This window comes from Schistosoma mansoni, chromosome 2, assembly GCF_000237925.1.
Source record: "Schistosoma mansoni strain Puerto Rico chromosome 2, complete genome".
NCBI classification, from domain to species: Eukaryota; Metazoa; Platyhelminthes; class Trematoda; order Strigeidida; family Schistosomatidae; genus Schistosoma; species Schistosoma mansoni.
Genome location: NC_031496.1, coordinates 1,923,835 through 1,933,817, shown reverse-complemented (window position 1 = coordinate 1,933,817; position 9,983 = coordinate 1,923,835). Strand labels below are relative to the sequence as shown.

The 9,983-nt window shown below is 37.9% G+C and overlaps 1 non-coding gene across 1 annotated transcript; it reads right to left on the bottom strand.

The window, feature by feature from the left end:
- Positions 1–8,286: 8,286 nt before the first annotated feature.
- On the bottom strand, positions 8,287–8,359 carry Smp_tRNA_01451_Pseudo_TTG.1.1. Its single transcript has one exon. It is a non-coding gene (tRNA).
- Between the last annotated feature and the right edge of the window lie 1,624 nt (positions 8,360–9,983).

The window sequence follows — 9,983 nt, the reverse complement described above, 5'->3', positions numbered from 1 at the left end:
AATCTAGTTTGACGCGCGTTTTGTCCTAATTGAGACTCGTCATTAGCTGGATGTACCTGTATCTCAGATTTGTTGGTGTTCACTCTGGAACTCGAACTCAGTACCTGACAATATACCAGCTGAAACAGTGAAGTCAAACATTGAAGTAACTGCAAACATGCTTCACCTTCTATTCAAGAACATTTGGGATGAGGAACAAGTGCCAACGGACTGGAAAGAAGGATACTTCATCAAGATACCAAAGAGAGAAGATCTGAGCAAATGTGAAAATTACAGAAGCATCAGTTTGTTGTCAATACCAGGAAAAGTTTTCAATAGAGTGTTGCTGAACTGGATGAAAGACGCAGTGGATGTCCAATTTCGAGATCAAATAGTATGTATCATCAATTGAAAGTGAAATGTCTGGTGTAAAAGGTTAAGATGATCGATGAAAAGAGAACGAGAACAGCAAATAGTTGGTATGGAAACTAGAACAATTGATTGACTTTTTGCAAATAAACTATTTACTATATGGTTGTCCGATTTTAACAACCATGGAAAACTTCGAAGCACTAGATGAACGTTTCGTTCTAGTATGGGACTCTTCAGTGGTAGTGTACATTCACGATTCTAGACGTGGGACTCGAATCCAAGATCTTCTGTTTCGCGCTCGAATGTTTAACATCTATACTACTGAGTCGGCATCTAACGGTGTTAATATCTAACTTTAACCAATCCACCGTATTACACCATCGTCCATCATTGTCTTCACTGAATAACTGCTTCACAACAAATCTGGTTGAAGTCAACTGTTCTTGGCTTCTCATTAGAACTCTAGGAAATCTATCTTGAAGTCAGTCATTTTGCTTGCCTTAAAAAAGTTAATTAACTAAAATTCTCAATTTTATTCAGAAATATCGATGATGAAGTGACTTGGTATTTAGTTGGAATGTTCACTTCATCATATGCAGATATGAGGGCGAGGATCGGCAAAGCAAGCGCAGCATATTGAGAACTGAAAAACATCTGGAGCTCAAAACAATTGTCAACCAACGCCAAAATCAGAATTTTCAATACAAATGTCAAGACAGTTCTATCGTATGGGGCAGAGACGTGGAGAACTACGAAAGCCATTATCCAGAAGATACAAGTGTTTATTAACAGTTGTCTACGCAAGATATTATGAGCAACATTCTACTGTGGGAGAGAACAAACCAGATTCCAGCGGAAGAAGAAATCAGGAAGAGGCGCTGGAAGTGGATAGGACACACATTGAGAAAAGCACCTAACTGTGTCACAGGGAAAACACTCACACGGAATCCTGAAGGTCAAAGGAGAAGATGAAGACCAAAGAACTCATTACGCAGAGAAGTGGAAACAGATGTGAGAAGAATGAACAACAATTGGATAGAACTAGAAAAGAAGGCCCAGGATAGAGGGGGTTGGAGAATGCTGGTCGGCGGCCTATGCTCCATTGGAAGTAACAGGCGTAAGTAAGTAAGTAAGTAAGGTAGATGTAGCACTACTATTGCAGTGAATAAGGAGACCAATGAGGACAATTGAATATCTTAGTAGTATCTGAGAGCTATACAGTAAATACTTCATTTGCAAATTGTCAATCAATCGTCTCACACTTCATTGTTCTTTTGTTTCCATACTAATTATTTTCTATTCTCATTTTCTTTTCTTCGATCTTCTTAACATTGTGCCTCTAAGCATTTCACTTCCAATTGATGATACATACTACTTATATCTGTCGACACCAGTAGCACATATCACATTATCTGTAATTGTGTTTTATAATGACTAGTGGTTGAATTCAAGACAATCGTTTATTCCTGTTTAGGACTCTTCAGATGGATACACCTGTCTATTCTGAGACTCGAACCCAATACTATTCGTTTCAAACACAATCTTGTTATTTATTTAGCTATTAAGTTCTGATATTGAACGCTAATGAATTCTAGTCCCAGAATAAACATCGACCCTACAGGTACATCTAGCTGACAAGTCTCAACTAATACGAAACATGTGTCCTGAATTCCATTGCTATTCACACCATTGATCAATCGAATGTTATGATTTCATTGTTTAAACCGAATATTATGAATCATCAATCTGATTAACATAACAACATATCCATCATAACATAAATTATACACATTTACTGAATCACTAACGGAAATGACAATAATCACTTTAAAAGGTACATCCTGGTTACCTTTTTTTATTGCGCTTTTTTTTTGAATTCTATTCGAGGGAAGGGGGGGGATAAATCGTTTTTTTTTCATTTTTCAATTTTTGAAATGTTTTAATCAAGTAAAATTATTTGAATAATTGACAAGCGGAAATTTAAAAAAAATTAATCATGATTGATTTTTTAAAAAAATCGTTTCATATTAATGTATCTAAATGTGTGGAATATATTCATATGGAAATTTGTTCGTTTGTTAATCATCAAATATATTTAGTCGATGTTAGATATTAACACCATTGGATGCCGGCTATTTAAGTGGTCTAGAGGTTAAGTGCTCCGGGGCGAGGCTGGTAGGTTCTGGGTTCGAATGTCGCTCGCTAGGCGAGATCGTGGATGCGCACTGCTGAAGAGTGTCATGATAGGACGAAACGGCCGTCCAGTGCTGTAAGGTTTTTTACGGTAGTCTAGCTTTAATTGACTCATGATTTCAGCTATACATAAAAATATCTATTTATTTATTGATTATAGATGTTGTGGGTGGTGGATAACTTCATAGAGTAGATTGGTATAGAATAATTTTCTTGTTAGGTGTAATCTTTTTTCTCTGTTGCCTTGGTAGATAGCAACCTATGCATTATAACGAAAACTAAATACCGCGGTTCATGTAGTTACTACTATACTCTCAGCTCATTGAGTGAGGATACATTAGTGAATCCAAAATTGTTTTGTGGAATTTGCTACAGATATAAGGAATGGATCTCTATGAGAACCCTAGACAAGATTCAAGAAAAGAAGAACAAGAAGACAGAAATTAACAACAGTCGAACCTGAGCAGAGAAAGTCAAGGCGCAAGCAGAATACACAGAAGCAAACAAGCAAATGAAGAAGAGCATTAAAGCCGACAAGCAGAAATACATGTAAGGACTAGCAACGATTGCGGAAAATGCTGCAAGGGAAGGGAATATGAAACAACTATACGATACACTGAAGAAACTAGCAGGGAGATATAGTAAACCGAAGAGACCAGTCAAGGACAAAGAAGGTAAGAAAATCATGGGGATTGGAGAACAAGGGAAAATATGGGCAGAATACTTCGAGGAACTGCTGAATAGACCAGGTTCACTAAATCCACCGGAGATCGGAGCAGCACACACAGGTCTTCCTATATCTGTCACTCCACCAACGATCGAAGAAATCAAGATGGCCATCAAACAAATGAAGATTGGGGAAGCAGCAGCACCTGACGATATACCAGCTGAAACACTAAAGTCAGACATTGAAGTAACTGCAAACATGCTTCACCTTCTATTCAAGAACATTTGGGAGGAGGAACAAGTGTCAACAGACTGGAAAGAAGGATACTTCATCAACATACCAAAGAAAGGAGATCTGAGCAAATGTGAGAATTACAGAGGCATCAGTTTGTTACCAGTACCAGGAAAAGTTTTCAACAGAGTGATCCTGAACTGGATGAAAGACTCAGTAGATGCTTAACTTCGAGATCAAATAGTATGTATCATCAATTGAAAGTGAAATGTCTGGTGTAAAAGGTTAAGATGATCGAAGTTGATTGACATAATTTATAGTAAAGAATGATCATGAAATAATCAATAATCCTTTACTTCTACTGTAGTGGACAAGAACACAGGTGAAGACAACCGATGGTATTTGAATACAAAATTACAGAACATCTTAGTAAAATCTGAGAATTATTCAGTAAGTACTTTATTTGCAGAATATTTATCAATCATCTCAGACTTCGTTGTTCCTTCATTTCCACACAAATCATTCCTTTCGAGTTTCTATTCATTCCCATTTTTGCCTACAATTCCCTATGTATTGTGTTCTTCGGTCTCTCTCAATATTCATTTCCCTTCAGAACTTTAAGTTAGTGCTTGCCTAATGATGTAGTTTGATGATTTCTGTAGTCTATGTCTTATCTACTTCCAACGTCGTTTCTTAATTTCCTCTTCAATTGGGATCCAACTCATTCAAAATTGAAATTACCTGATAAGTAAAAGTAAAAAGGTATATGACTAGAAGTGGAATCTAAGAGACTTTGCTATTTTTTACACTTACACTTAAATCTAGTACCTTAAGCATTAAGCGTTAATATGTTATTCCATAAACCATTGAGTTTAAATAGCCATGAGATTTGGTTCATGTTCCAATATGAATATTAAAGATGGAGTACAAGTAAATCTAGCAAAAGAATCCTAAACTGGACAATATTCTGGTCCTAGATTGTGTTACCAGCCAAAGTCTATCTATTTTGATAAAGTTTTGTTCTCTGAGCTGGATGGTTTGGTCGTGAAGTTCTTATCGTTCTTCTGAACGATATCATCAGGAGAAACTTTGGGTAGAAGTGAAGTGTTTGAATTTCTCCACATGTGATACACAGCTTGTCCTGTGCACCTCGATGTTGATTGGTTCTTATTGACCTTAAATCTGTCATAGTTGAAGTCATGAGTCAAATGAAGCTAGACCACCAGGGAAAACCTGGAAGCAGTGGACGGCCGTTTTGTCCTATTATAGGACTTATCAGCAGTGCGCATCCACAATCCCACAGTCGCGAGATTCGAACCCAGGGCCTACCAGTCTCGAGCCAGAGCACTTAACCGATAGACCACTGAGCCGGCGGTGGTCTAACTTCAATTGACTCATGATTTCAACTATGAAAATACTGTAATATCCACAAAACCCCTTGTGATCTGTTATTGTTTATTTCTCCCACTGGTTTGATTTTTGTTCCTATGTTTCTGTATAATTTTACTGATTGGCTGATAAATTGGATTGATTCCAATGTGCTTGTTTATTGCTGATGGACCTGAGTGCGAAGCTTCTAAAAATTCTCTGGTGTTTTCGGAATCGCCTCTATCCAAAATCTGCACATTTGTCCATAGTCTATGTATTTCATATAATTTGTGAAAGCGACTATATTGATGTAATCTACACATGATAGATATATATGCTAACAGAGACTGATCAGTTACCATCCTGAATATTGGAGATGTACTATACTGATTGTCAAATTGTCAAAAGATAGATGACAATAGTAATGGAATAACTTTCAAACATTGTTTCCGCCAATTGTAACGTGTTTTTGTGTGTATGTGTGTGTATGTTGATTTGTTTATGTTCAACTGTTCATTCACTCCTCTTTTAAAAAATATATTCTCTGAGTTAGCAGTGGAATCCAGGACGCGCGTTTCGTCCTATTTGGGACTTTAGTTGGACGTACCTGAATTGCAAGGTTGACGTCCACTCCAGCACTCGAACACAGTATCGTTTGCTTCCAGCTCGATCTTGTTATCTACTTAGCTACTGAGTCCTCTTAACCCCTATGCAGATAGCTAAGTTCGAATCATGAGTTGAACATTAACTCTAGAATGCAAGTACATCCAACTGATGAGTTACAAGTAGGACGAAACGCGCTCTATCCTGCATTCCGTTATTAGTCAGCATACATCTTTGTTTATAATGCTTGTGACTTGAGACAATATCCAGATAATCGATACAGAATACACATCTGCCAATACGAGAGACTGATCAATTTCAGTCTTAGATATCAATGGGAAGATTCAAGTGAATTCGATATTCACTAAATTGTCAGTTTATGATAATAGAAGAAAATTAATAACTCATATGAACTTATTGCCTAATGACCATAAATTGAATATGAATTATTCATGGTAATTTATCTTTCTTCCTTTCTTCAAGATAAAAAAGGTGTAGCTCAATTTCAGTAGTATCTTAATTATATGGATAAATAAATAACCTATGTAGTTTAGTTGAGGGAAAGTTTCACCTTAGAAATAGTTTTTCCGGTTTCTCTTTATTTAAAGGAACTTTACAGAAGAACAATTTGAAATAACTTGATAGTTTGTATTAAATTGTACCTTATCACTTTTTCTTGTCATGTTTCTGATCAAAACCGCACTTACTTACTTACTTACTTACACCTGTTACCCCTCGTCGAGGTGATAAAAGGACGTGGGAAGGGTTAGTCGTGAAGATAAGAGAGTTATTAGGTGTAGGAAGGATTTGAATGTGACCAACTTGGTCTCGTGTGCAGTTACGGGTATGAGGGCTAATATCACTTCCCGTCTGCCCACACCATGGAAGGGTATTTCTTGAGGGACCTGAAAAGGAAGTTGGTTTAGTGTTGGTCTTAACGATCTGGGAGCGTGACCGCAGTGCTCAAGAGACAACTGCCTGAGGCCGGTCATGCACAGCTTTTAATGGTGGGGGATTTTCGACGTGTTAGCTCCGTTCTTCAAAGAATCTTACCATCGGAGACGGAAATCCGTGGGATAGGGTGAGGTGTGCATTTATAGAGTTGACCTTTTCTAACCCCACCCCTCATTGTAGGAAGGAAGCATCGCTGTTATGCTGGTTGTCTGAAGGAAACACCTTAGTGCCATCACCTCTGTACGATTGGCAGTACGACTTCGCCTTCGGACCTTGGGTTTGCTGCTTTTAGTCTTATCACTCTTTAACCGACCTGTCTGGCATGGTAGGACCTTGAGGAACGATTGTTCCAGACAGTATAGCTCGATTGGTTCATCACGATAGACAAGCTCGACCACCACGTCAAGGTAGCGGCAACGGTCGGGACAACAAAGGTCATACCACATCTCTGTGCCAATGTGATATGGCAACTCGAACTGATGTACGTACGTACGAAGTTCTACGTTGTGACTAACTGAATGACTGACCCCTCGTCGAGGAGCATAGGTCGCCGACCAGCATTTTCCATCCAACTCTGTCCTGAGCCTTCCTTTCCAGTTCTTTCCAGTTGTTATTCATCCTTTTCATATCTGCTTCTATTTCCCGGCATAATGTGTTCTTTGGCCTTCCTCTTTTCCGCTTCCCTTCGGGATTCCAAGTTAGGGATTGCCTTGTAATGAACATTAGTTGTTTCCTTAATATATGTCCTATCCACTTCCAACGTCTTTTCCTAATTTCCTCTTCATCTGGAATCTTGTTTGTTCTTTCCCATAAAACGCTGTTGCTGATAGTATCCGACCAATGGATGTTGAGTATTTTGCGCAGACAACTGTTTATAAATACTTGTACCTTCTTGACGGTGGATGTAGTAGTTCTCCATGTTTTAGCTCCGTACAGTAGGACTGTCTTGACGTTGAACTGAGTATCTTTCACTAAAAACACCTTACACGTTTTGCATCACCTTAGTGACTACTGATAACTATCAATATATTCAACAGGTATGATATTTATCATCGTTCGGTAACCTATTTCAAATAGCATGAATCATGTGTTCTAGATTCCTTTGGTAACCATAGTTTATTTATTACTGTACCGTGAAGCATTCATCAATTTTAGGCGTCATTTAGGTGTCAAGAATAACAACTGGTGATGCTAATGCTATTTAATGAAGAAACAAAAGTTGAGATTTCGAATCTACAGAAGTTCCTAAGGTGATAAAACCTGGAGGTATTCATGATTATTCCAAGTTTCTTTGAGCTCAATCCATAGATCTGTACAGCTCAAGAGTCTCATTATCTAATGAAGCCTATTTTTTAATTGATCCACAGTCAAAGTCAATCAATGATGTAACCAATATTAAACCTGAAAAAATTTATACAAACCCTTTATCCTAATGTTGTGTGTGCTACTGATATTGACATATATAAGTAGTAGTTAGTGTGATCAATCAAAAGTGGAAGTTCTGAAGGTAAAAGGTTGAGAAAATTCAAAGAGAAGAGAACGAGAACAGATAGCGAGTTGTGTGGAAACGAAGGAACAACAAAGTCTGAGACAATTGATGGATAATTTGCAGATGAAGTATTACTGTATGGTTCCCAGATTTTACCAAGATAGTCTGTAATATTGTGTTGGGATACATTTGGTTATCCCCACCTGTATTCTCGTTGGCTACACTGATAATAAATTTATTTAGAATACTTATCACTAGGCATTATTAGTTAATGTCGTCAAATATCATGTGAATTTATGTGTATGAAAACTAAATCACAACAATAAAATTTAAGCAAAGGTGGCTAACAGTGGAATCCAGAACAAAGCGCATTCGGTCCTATTTCGGACTAGTCACTAGCTGAATGTACCTAAATCTCAAAGTTGATGTCCACTCTGGGAGGAACTCGAACCCAGTACCTTTCGCTTCAAACGCCAACGCGTTATCCACTCGACCACTGAGTATGAACATATGTCAATTAGAGACTGACCAGTTGCAGTCCTAAACATCAATGGGAAGATTCGAACAAACCATACTAAATGAATAAAATTTAAATTTTGACAAGCATGAAACATCCGCCCGTAGCTCTTCTTGGGTTACTGTTGTTCCCAAGCTCGGGTAAAGGAGGAGGGTCGGGCATAGGGTAAACAACATTATCCTCTAGAAAATAACCTTACTAAAAAGACGCCAACCAGAAAATATGTATAATCATCCGTGATGAAAAATTAATTGAAAAGAAATTTCACTCTATTTGCTCTGGAAGCAACTTGATAGGATTCGCATGGACAGAGTTGGATGGAGAGTGCTAGTGAGAGACCTATTTTCCTTCATGAGGGGTAACAGACGTTATTAAGTAATGATAGTGTCTGGCCATCGGATCCGAAGTATCTTGCGTAGACAATTGTTAATAAACACTTGCATCTTCTGGATGATGGCTTTCGTTGTTCTCTATGTCTCCGCCTCATAAAGTAGAACTGTTTTGACATTTGTATTAAAAATTCTGATCTTGGTTTTGGTTGATAATTGTTTTGAGTTCCAAATGTTCTTCAATTGTAAATATGCTACTCTTGCTTTGCCGATCCTCGCCCTCACATCTGCATCTGATCCACCGTGTTCATCAATGATGCTGCCCAGATATGTAAAGGTTTCTACATTCTCCAAAGCTTCTCCTTCAAGTGTAATTCGATTAGTGCATGTTGTATTGTATCGGAGAGTCTAGCTTTTCCCTTGGTTTATATTGAGACCTACTGCATATTGCTAGCAACCACAATATCTTTGATTCGGATCTTTTGTAACTTGTACAGTGCAACCTTTCACATACGCACCTGAATAGGTTATGCAATTAATTGACATAATGATCTGTTAAAACAAACAAGAAAATATATAACTTGGTACAGTATTCATATGGTAGGAACAGGTAGCCGAGGTGATCAAACAGGCCGCCAAATAATAATAATAATAATAGTTGTAGGCGAAGATGGATAGTGGCTAGCAGTGGAATCCAGTACAAAGCGCGTTTCGTCCTATTTGGGAGTCGTCAGCTGGTTGTAACTGCATCTCAGAGTTGATGTTCACTCTAGGACCACTCTAGAACCCAGTACCTTTTGCTTCATCAATGGGAATGATTGAAACAAACAATACTAAATGAATTTAAACTTCACCCTATTGCACAAGCAAGTGCCTATTAGGACTCAGTAGCTAAGTGGATAACGCGATGGCGTTCGAAGCGAAAGGTATTGAGTTCGAGTCGCAGAGAGTACATCAACTCTGAGATGAAGGTACATTCAGCCGACGAGTCCCAAATAGGACGAAACACGCTTTATCCTGGAATCCACTGCTAGCCATTATCCATCTATGCTTACAATGCTTGTGAATTTAGTCTATATCGAGACAATACGCATAGCATGCACATATGCCAATAAGAGACTGACTAGCTGTAGTCCTAAAACATGAAATGGAAAAATTCAAACTAAACAATACAATATTCACATGACAGGAACAGGTAGCCTAGATGATCAAACAGCCCGCCAGATATCAATCATAATAATAATAATAATAATAATAGTCATATGTATCCAAGCTTCTTTC